This window comes from Saccopteryx bilineata, chromosome 8, assembly GCF_036850765.1.
Source record: "Saccopteryx bilineata isolate mSacBil1 chromosome 8, mSacBil1_pri_phased_curated, whole genome shotgun sequence".
Taxonomy (NCBI): domain Eukaryota; kingdom Metazoa; phylum Chordata; class Mammalia; order Chiroptera; family Emballonuridae; genus Saccopteryx; species Saccopteryx bilineata.
This window is the reverse complement of record NC_089497.1, coordinates 76606314-76617333: the sequence shown is the minus strand read 5'-3', so window position 1 is coordinate 76617333 and position 11020 is coordinate 76606314. Positions and strand designations below refer to the sequence as shown.

Below are 11020 nucleotides of genomic sequence, written 5' to 3'. Positions count from 1 at the left end.
ACAGCATAGGATTGTTTCTAACTGGAATACATGCTTTGTCTATCAGCATGAAATAATACATGTGCTCATTGATCCAGTCTGTCCACTTGATATCTAATTTGAACTTTTATGTAAAATGTATACCACGAGTCCTACAGCAGCAATGAGGAGAACATTTCCTATTGAGATTGATTCTCTTACCTAACTCTAGAGAATGCTTATTTTTGTAACTGGGAAGAGCAGGAGTCCCTTGCTGGGAGTGAAAGAATTGTTTGGGGGAATCCTAGAGTGTTTATTCTCAACTTCACTCTCCGTGTAAAAATACCTATTTGCAAAAGGAGGCTTTCTCTCATAGTAAAAAAGGATTTGGGCATCTGATCCAGTAGGCAGGGTGGCTGGTGTCTGTGGGTCCCGGAAGGACGTCTGAGCCCTCTCTCCCTTTTGAATGTGAGAATTTGAAAGCAGTGGGGAAGTGATATTAGACCTATGACAGCATTGCTAACAGACAGCCTATTACAGTACTTAATAAAAACAGAAACAGCATGCCTATCACAGGCTAATAATCCAACCTCCTGCACGCTTTAAAAACAGTATGAAGCAGCTTTAACGGAGCTCTAGATAACTAATTTCAAGCATGGCTGTCTAGCGTGCCTGTCACTCCTATTGTCCTTCCAAACTCTTTCAGACATTTTGAGCTGGGAGTATTAAAGCTATGAGTTAGCAAGGGTTGTGACATTAATGGTCCAGAAAGGCTTTAGTCACGAAAGGTAATGATGATTACCGGCGGCTCTTTGGAGGACTGCACTGGATCGCTGTCATTAAAAATTACGCGTGGCTTTTGAGGAAGATGTGACAACTACTGGAGGTAAGATTTGCATGTAAAACAAAGGGATCTGTTGCTGTTTCGTGCTTTTTGTTTGCCGTGTGCCCAGTGGGTCGTGAATTGCAGCCAGGTGCGGAGTGAGAAGCAGGAAGGGGAGAGAGGGGAGTGGGAGACGGATCTGCTTAGAGCAAAACACAGTGGATAGTATTATGTTTTATGGCAGAAATGCCTCGAGGACAAACTGCCTCCGGACTCATAGCCTGCTGAGTGTGCATTCCACGTTGCTTTTCCCTTGGAGTAGAATGCTTAGAGGTCAGGGAGAAAACAGTTTGCTTCTCTGTGGTGCCAGCTGGGCTGTTAGTAGGGTTAAGTGAAGACTTTGGTGGGTGGGAGGCAAAGAAAGGTCCATGAAAAATAAAGAAGAAGCTAAACTGTCCTTAAGACTTGAAACCTGTTAGACAAATATTTTATTCCTATGGTCAATGTGCTGTGATAGCCAGAATTTAATTTTAAAAGGGGAAATTGGAAGGTTACAAAGGATTGCCCTAATAAAGAACTACTTCAGATTTAATCTATTATTAAAGAAAATTGGGTACCTTCGTCCATTTTGCATGTTGAAAGTCTGACCACACTATCTGTATCAATGGTCTTGCAAAAGCAGAGAAAGAGTTTTAGACTAAAAAGGGCGCTTTCTCTCCGTTCCTGCTTTTGTTTTTAAACAACTGCCAGGGCTGCAGATGAAAATGGTGATTCGTTAGAGATTATGAACTTGATGGTTTACCTTTTCCTTTTCTTTTTTAACAAACAGCTCAAACAGCACAATTCTCCTTGAAAGATGAGAGGGGCAGTTGGATTCCAAAGTCCAGTGGCTAATGAGTAGATTTGCAGAGGAACTTACACTGCTTTGTACTTTATTATTATGGGATCGGTGTAACTCAATCAGGAAAGGAAATGTCAGGAAATCATTTCCTGAGATTGTTAAACAAAAATTCAATGATCAAAACCGAATATTTTCCTAACTTGATCTATGGTGCAAGTTTCAGTATTTGTCATTGCACATGACCCTCGATATGAAGTGACAGAAACACAGTGAGTGGATTTCTCAGTATTGTGTTATTTTCCTGATAGACTTCACAAACTCCGAGATGTAAAGATGTTGCTTTAGATTTTGAACATGCTATGTTCTGATGCATTGATTTAGTTATAATCAATGGCAAAGATACATAGACTACTGTACATTTTTTAAAAAGAATATTCTTCTAAAACTTCTATATTAATGCAGTACTAACTAGAAATAAAAGCAAAAGATGATAGTATGTTTGCTTCAGCTAAACACTAGAATTAAAGTTAAGTGGGTTTTTTCTCTGATGCAATCGAGTTTGTACATTTGTGAGTTTTTGTGAATATACTGCCATTCACATACAAAGTTGCAATAATTGTCCTGTAGTGTGTGGCATCTATGCTTAAAGTTGCATGTCTATGTTTCCTAATAGTGTGATGAAAATTACTGAAACTCTCTTTGCTGGTCTTTATGTGACCAAGAGCACATGTCCATAAAATAACTGTAGAATTTCTGATTCAACTAATGACTATGACATAATATTCTGCTTCTACATGCCCAGTAGAATGTGTGACCTTGACCTTGTAAAGTTCTATTCTATAGCCAATTGCACTCACCAGTCAAGAAACCGTATATAGAAAAAGAGCTAACTATACACAAATGGACACACATGGACACATACACAGATTTTGTTTACAGCTGCCAGAAGTTTACGACTAAACATTATTTCCATTGTTTTCATTAATTTCATTTATTAGAAAAGAATTTTTACTGTCTTTGGTCTTACCAATTTCTTCTGAATCTAATCACATCAAATATTTATTATAGAAGCAATTTGTGCCATAAAAGTTGTTAAAAGGAGAATTTTTTGCTGCAGTCATGCTCATAATATATTACTGATAAACTAAAATGGCTTTTCACAGTTTTCACAGATTGATTGAAAAGTTCCTATATTAAATCTTGATGGAATATGTGTTTCAACTGGACCCCTATGACATGAAAAATATAGGGGATACACAGCAAACTGTTGTTGTCGTCGTTGTTTGTAAGCTCTGGGGAAAGCCAAACCAAGTAATTTAGTCAAAACAACCTACTTGGTTTCACAAATTAATTTCATTACCTATTTACGTTGGTAGATATCAGTCAGAGCATTTCCAGATATCCTTCCCTTTCAGTTTTTGCTACATCTAGTGATGAAAAACCAGCAATTCTCTAGCTATACAGAAGGAAACTCTGGAATCAACCCTGACATAAAAAATAAGCTAAGCTTTAGTCTGTCTTGTTTTCTCAGTCCCCAAGGGTAACATAGCCATCATTCAGTCACCATGACACAAGTCACCAAATGCAGAGTTGTCCTTGCTCTCTAATGTACGCACCCAGTCATCATTCCACTTTATTGGTAGATGTTGGACTAGATATTTCTCAAACTAACACAATCTTTCCTTTGATCATCTCTCTTCTCTCATCAAAATATGATGAAAAAATTACCTTCCAAAAATATTCCTGCTATCATATCAAATAAAAAGTCAACTGTGACAATGTATATACAATATAATCCTAATTTTGATATATACCTGTGTATGAAAAAAAAGAACAAAACAGTAGATCATTTTATTCTCATTATTCATCTCTTAGGCTGTCAAATTTTTTTAAAGCAGGCATTATATTAATAGTCACAAGATTAATATCATTAAAGTTTATATCTCTTATTCTAACCATATTGACATCTTTTACATGATCATACTTCATATTACCCACAATGTCTTCACCTCAAATTTCAAAGTTGTTTATTGGGCCAAAAAAGAGCAGCAGTGCCATTCTCCCATCAAAGCCCGTTCCTCCCTGGCTGCTCTGGCACATCATGAAAAACTCAGCATCACCGTTTCTCAGAGGCTGACTCCTACACCTTAATTCAGGTTTACTACAAAAGAGGTGTGTGTGTGTGTGTGTGTGTGTGTGTGCATGTATAATTCTCCTTACTTTATAAATAGAGAATATTTCAATCTCCTTTTCTGGCTCCTCCTTATCTCCTAAATATTTAAATGTTGGAGTGATCTGTGGCTCAACTATAAATCTCTTCTTAATCTATGCTTACTCTCTAAATTATTTCACTGGAGTCTCAAGTCCTTAGAAACTATCCATACACCACCAGCTCACAAATTCTAATCTCCACCTTGGACTCTTCCTCCATACTTACATACTCAACTCTCTACATAGCATTTTCACTTAAGTGTCTTATAGGCATCACACACTGAACATGTTCAAAATCAGCTTTCTGAATTTCCACATGCTTGTTCTTCTCCCAAATATTCTCCTATGTATATAAATGGAAACTCAATTCTTTCACTTGCTCAGAAGAAATATCTAGAAGCCTTTTTTGAATCTTCTCTTCCCTTTACATGTCACAGAAAATAGTATTGTTTCTACCTTCAAACTGTAGCTAGAATTCAATTACTTATCCCACTGCTACCACTCTGGGCACGTTATCACCCACTCTCAGATTACTACATAAATATTCACTGTTGAGCTGCTGCTTCTGCCTCCCCCTGCCCCTGTACACACATTTTAGTCTGTATCCAACACCAGTGGTCATTTCAAAATTGAAGTCAAATCATGGTATCTCCTGCTTAAAAGCCTCCAACATCTTCCCATTTGACTACAGATAAAAGCCAGATCCTTCTAGCGGCCAACAGGCCATGTGTGACCAGCCCAGGTTCCTCCCTGGCTCTTCTGCTCTCTCCTGTTAGCACTCCACTACAGCCACACTAGCCTCCTTGCTGTTCCTCACACCTGCCATGAACTCTCAGACCCCAGGGCCTTTGTCTGCTGTGCCTGCTGCCTGAAAGATTCTTCCCCTACATAGCCATGTGATTCAATTTCTCACTTTCTTCAGGTCTTGGCCAAATGTCACTTCATCAGAGAAGAGTTCTCTGAAAATCATATTTTAAACCACACCCTCTTGCACAAATCCTATTCCTAGTGCCTGCATCTTTTACTCTATAGCATATCAAATCATCCCTCAACATAGTATATGCTGAGCTATTATGATCTGTCTCTCTCCTGCTAGAATGTAAACTTTGTGAGAGCAGGGGTTTTGTTTTGTTCCCTGATATATCTGTTGTCAAATGATGAATGCAAGGACTTTTTTTTTCTATCAAAATCCACTGGAAACATTAGTCTCCAAGCATAAAGTTTTCAACCTCAGGGTCAAAGCTCAGTGGTACAGAACCCTGTTACTTTTTCAAATGGCAAAGATACTGAACACCTTGAACTCAAGGGATTTATCAAGATGATTTTTTTTCTCCTCTCTACATAGAAGAGGAAATTATATCACCAATGCCAATCTATATCAAAGTGAATAAAAATTCAATTTGCTTGAATTTGATCTTATCCAAAAGGTCACTTCTTTTTCAAAAAAACATCTTCAGAAAAAAAAAAGCTGAAAAACGACATTATCATAGATCTATACAAATGACTGTGGACATAAACATGTCCTATATTTTCTCTGCTCTCCCCTGGGTGATGAGAGAAGGAATGACAAAACCAGGCTGAAAGTTACAGTTGGGGTCAATACAGCTTTCTGAGCATGCAAACCCTAGTAGCCTATGTGGCCACAGGAGATAACCAATGATAATCAATAAATGTACTGTTTATATGCTTTAAATTATTGCTCTCAAAATCAGCAGGGTCAGTCACGGTCAAGTTGACAGTGACCTCTCAGTTCATAAGGTACACATTTTCAAATAATTAAAGTACTGTATAATAAAATAATCTTATTGTACAAATTGGGTGCTAATAAGAATGTCAAATATTTCTAGAATGTTCTATAATCCAGGGAGGTAATATGTTATTAAAAGCATATAGCATATAAGAAAAGCACAGACTTTAGGAGCAAAGAGATTTGGTCTGAATATTACTTTTGAACTTCATAGCTATGTGACCATGGGCAAGGATTTTTAAATCCTATTGCACCTCAGTTTCCTCACTGGTAGTTGGTGATAGGAATATCTCTCTCTTCGGGTCAAGGATTAAATGTGATTATGTATCTCAGTGCCCCATTAGAATACTTGGCACTAAGGAGATGCTTAAAAAGTAATAGTGTTCTTTCTGTTATTGTCATTTAATCTTCACAGCATGCCTGAGTAATAGGTATTATACTTTCCATTGAACAGATAAGAAAACTCAGGTGTAGAAAAGTTAATCAACTTGCTCAAGGTCAAAAAACTAGTAAGCTATTGAAATTTACTCTCCCTTTGGCCATAAAGACTCCTGATAATAGAATGTCAGATTAACTATCTTTATATATTGAAGGTAAAAGGGAGGATCAGAAGAAAAGAGTTTCTTTCCTCTAGAACAATGCAGGGGCCTTATGAATTTCTTCTCTAAATAAAAAGTTGACTTAAGCTCCTGTGAAACAACTTAAATGACAGCCAAGTTACTCATTAAGAAAACCTCAATTTCTATACGTGCAGTATAGTATAGCATCAGAACAGCAGCAGTGTCACCTGAAGACCTGACCATTGAAAATTCTTTAAACCCTGCTGAGCCTCTTTCTTCAGCAGAAATGTAAATAGTAATAGTACATCACTCATGAGGTTGGGAAGATTAAATGAGGTAATCTGTGTATAGCTGTTAGCACTGTGCTTGGCACAGAATTAAGTATAGTAATACATATTACCTATCTGTACCTTTATTATTATCTAGAATGAAACTTTAAACATTATCTATCTTACGACACCAAAAGATTTGGTTTGAATATCTACTTCAGTTCTTATTTCTTGGTATTGCTTTTCTCTAAGTTCATTCAATAAATATCATTTAAGAGTGATATTCATCAAGGTATCATGTTGAGTTCAATATGTCTGAGCATCAGGCAATCCCCAAAAACAGAATTTCATGAAATGTGTGGCATTTAATCATTTCTTATTAGACCCAAAATGAAACAGGCAATTCTGGAAAAATCAAGAAAATGTCTGCTTTTCTGAGATAACCCAATTTTATGGATTTATATTAAAAGAACCTTGACTGAGTGCCTTACCTTGACCTTGTCAGGTTCCAATTTCAACATTTCCTGTCTTCAGTTTGCCTATGACTGCAGGGGCTGAATACCTGGTAAACTGACCAGACGACTGCATCATCATCATCATCACCATCATAAAAAATACAACTTCAGTGCAAGGTGTGCATGAAATTGGTAATTAGCATCATCAGTTATTCTAGATTTGACATTACAAATTTTAATGCAAACACATTCACTTTCATTTAATTGCTCAATAAAAATTAGCACCTCCAGACCAACTTTGGGGAAACTCTCAATTATTAATCTATTACATAGGTTAAACTTTCCTTTATTCCATTTTGAACTTCATCCAACACCAAACAACTTCTCGAACTCCAAATTCTTAAAGACTGGTTTCTATTGCTGATGATTCTATCTGTGTGGGTGTTTCTTTTAATATGTTGTCATTTTTTCAAATCCACCTCTGTAAGTGCAACTACAGTTCCAACAGTAGTGGGTATGTGTTATGTGCTAACTCCTGGCAACCCTCTGAATAGTGATGTCCACAATGTCTTGTCCTCAACAGTCCTGCTCAGCTCCTGCGGATTCATGCCTATGGCTTCTTTTTGTAGTAATCCTTCTCATATTTAGTCTTCCTCTTTTCCTGCTGTCTTTTATTTTTCCCAGGATTATTGTCTTTTCCATGGGATCTTGCCTTTGCACAACATACCTTCAGTAGGCTAGCTTCAATTTTGTCATTTTTACCTCTATCAAAGTTTTAGGCATAATTTGCTTTTGAACTCACTTTTTCATCTTCTGGTGATATAGGGATCTATAGACCGCTCCTTCAGCACCCCATTTCAAATGAATTAATTATTTTCCTGTCAGCTTTCTTCACTGTCCAACTTTCATATCTGTACATAGTAATTGGGAATACGAGAGTATGGATAACCTTAGCCTTAGTCTCTAATGGCACATCGTTGCTCTTGGTGATCTCTCCTAATTCTCTTGCTGTTGTAGTGCTCTCCAAAAGTGTGGATATTCCATTGTCATAAAAATGTCACATATTTTCAAAGTTTGGTAAAAAAAGAAAACTACACAAGATATTGCTCTTTTTTTTCTGCAAGAATACTCTGTGCCTAGTTCCATCATGGCCCTTAGCACACTGTGCTGATCTTTGGTTCACTACTCTGCACCCCTCCTCCCCAGTGAACTTGTAAGTCCCAGGAGATTAAGGACTGGGTCGTAGGCACTGCAGTATTTTCAGTACTAGCAGAGTTCTTGGCAGTAGTTAATACTCAATGAGTACTTATTGAATGAGTTGAATCAATGACGTGTGTGTCTGTGTGTGTGTGTGTGTAGTGTATATATATGTGTGTGTATGTATATGTATGTATATATATGATATCTTAGTGTCCAGTTTGACCTAAAGAGGGTAATGACCAAGTGGACAAATAAATCATGCATCCCAGAAATAGTGTTGCATATGACTATTTTATAGTAATAAACCCTGGGCTTGCCATGTGCTTACTAACTTCTCATTTACCTGCCCTCTCACCTCTCTTCTTCACACTCAGGCCCACATCAAATGGTGTGTGTGTGTGTGTGTGTGTGTGTGTGTGTGTGTGTGTCCCCATACTCTTTTCTCTACTGTCTGCCCAGAGCTGCTACCCTACCTTTCTAAAGAGCATGGTGGAGCCTTTCCTTCAAAGCCAACTTTAAGTCTGACAGCCTGCAACAGCAAACACCTGAGCCCCCTCCTCATTATCAAAGCAAGTGTGGCAGATGAGCCTGAGTGAGAATTTCAGCTCAGGGGGAGGGGAAAGAATAAATCAGCTGTCAAAATGTCAGGCCTGCTGACTTCTTAGGAAAGAAGGAGAAGATGCTTATATCTATTACTGGACAGGAGGGGTTTGGTTTACATTTGCTAGCATTTGTACTAAATACAGAAAATGTCAGATGAATCCCACATGCAAGTTCCTTGTCATCTTGGTGTTCTGCATATGAAATTAAGATACAGAATATTCTGGACATGGGAGCACATGTTCAATTTTCAACAAATCAATTCAACTTTTTAAAATGAATAGGTAGGCAAGTGAGGTAGGTATGTAACTAAATTTTAAAGTATAATTTTTAGTGCAGATAATTAGGTTGCAAACTCCTTGAAAGCAGACACTGTTTTTATAATTCTGGGGTGAATCAAACTGTAGTAAATATAGACAATTTTGAAAAATAACTTTTTGGTTGACATACACTCTCCTCCACCCTATTCTCTGAGGTATAGGCATATTAGATAAGGCAGGTGTGTTTCTTAATGTTATTTACAAGGCTCCTTGACTGGCAATGTTGGGGTCTAGAAATAACACAAATTTTAATTTCACTGAATTCCTTTTGTGCACTTTTGCATAGACAGGGCTCTTATGAAAGAGGAAGGAAAGAGGGTTTGTGAGTTCTGATCTTGCCTGTTTATTCATAGGATATTACTCACAAATTTTCTATGATTGGAAATGATTTACGAAAGCATTTCACATAGGCTGCTATCAGAAGAGGATTCAATTTGGAACTCTGTCAAAAATACCGCCCTTGTTACACTGCATGTGTCTGGTGAATTCCACTGTTCTCTATACATAGTTCAGGACTTTATAAATAATGACTGTGGTTTTGTCAGACTTTTTAAGATTCTCTTTTTTTATTATTAAAATTTTCACTTGAAATCTGGTAAAGGTCAAGCGCCTGACTCTATAACTCTTATCCACAAAGGTAAAGTATCTTTCAAAGTGAAACTCCGAGAAAGCTAAAAAGTAAGCAGCAATTTAAATGCAAATCTAGATTCTTTCTTGCTTTGGATGCAGAGGATTGTACTGGTATTGCTATATAAGGGAGTTTATAAGAAGGAGAGAGAACTAGTTGGTATAGTTTGCCTGTGAGATAATTCTTAAATGTCTTGAGTGTGGTTTTGTATAAGCATCTGAAAATTTCTGACCATGCGAAGAATTTGTAGCTCCATTGAGATGAGGTATTAATTTAGTTTTCAGAGGGTTTGTACTCCTATAGTGTATCTGAAAACATTGGTTGTCTTTGATTTTTTTCATTTCCTAGTATATTCTAAATAAAAAATTATGGGGGCAAAAGCAACAACTTGACAGCCAAAAGAAAACAATACCTAATTTTAGAGGCCAAATTATAAAAAGGATCAAGTTTCTTTCTGTCTGTGGGGATGATCAATAACTGGGTTAACTCTGCTTTCTAGTGATTTTATTTGATCCTGTCTGGTGCTTGGGAACAGTCAGCTCAAGGTAATTATTTGCTTTAAAAACATAAAAATAGAACAGCACAGGACCCAATTCTCTGTTGGAATGAATCAAAAGAAAGGCTGAGAGAGAGAGAAATAAAGTTTATATCTAAAGGATATGGAAGGCTTAGATGATATGTTACCAAATGTGAGAATGTCGTTTTGGGTGTATAAAAAGATAACAATAGCCCTGGTACAGAGAACACTGGCCAGAGAATGTCTATGATAACTTGTGTCTCAACCAATGTTCTAGATCTCTTTCTCCATCAACAAGTAGGTTTAGAGTTTTCAGGACTGAAACTGAAATAAAAATGATATAAAGAAAATACAAGTTCTGCTCTGATTTGTGTGCTGATATGAAAAGCTGCCTTGTGTGTAATTTGACTTCAGATGGTACTTAGTTTCTTAGAAGATTATTCCCCTAGACCTATGAATGTGCTTAGATGTCCACATTATTTTTGAAAAATCTATTCTCCATCCTGCTAATTGATCAGTCCTCATTTTTTGTCTGCATTAGTCCATTATTCATCAAATATTTATTCAACATCTATGGACTAGGTACTGTGATGATACTGGGGTTTCAATGTTGAGAAAAAGCAGAAATGAGCCATTCCCTACCACCATGAAGTGACAGTCCTGGGTGAGAAAGAAATTATTTAAATAGTCACACAAATAAGTGTAAAATTATAAATGTGAGAAGTGCTAAGAGATTATTTAATTGATGACATTAGTGTAGTCAAGGATGTCAGGAAATCTTCTCTGAGCAAGATATGACTGAGATGCTAAATAAAGAAGCATAAAAATGAAAAAATAAAAGCAAACACAAAACCAGCAGGAATTACATGAGATGCTTTTTAGGCAGAGAAA

General features: G+C 36.9%; 1 protein-coding gene across 1 annotated transcript in view; it reads left to right on the top strand.

The window, feature by feature from the left end:
• The first annotated feature begins 527 nt into the window (after window positions 1-527).
• The window catches only part of KCNMB2 (potassium calcium-activated channel subfamily M regulatory beta subunit 2), a 299201-nt gene continuing 288708 nt past the window's right edge, over window positions 528-11020 (top strand). Inside the window, exon 1 of the mRNA XM_066241101.1 lies at window positions 528-844. The gene's annotated coding sequence lies outside the window, so the exon portion shown is untranslated. The remainder of the gene's footprint in view (window positions 845-11020) is intronic.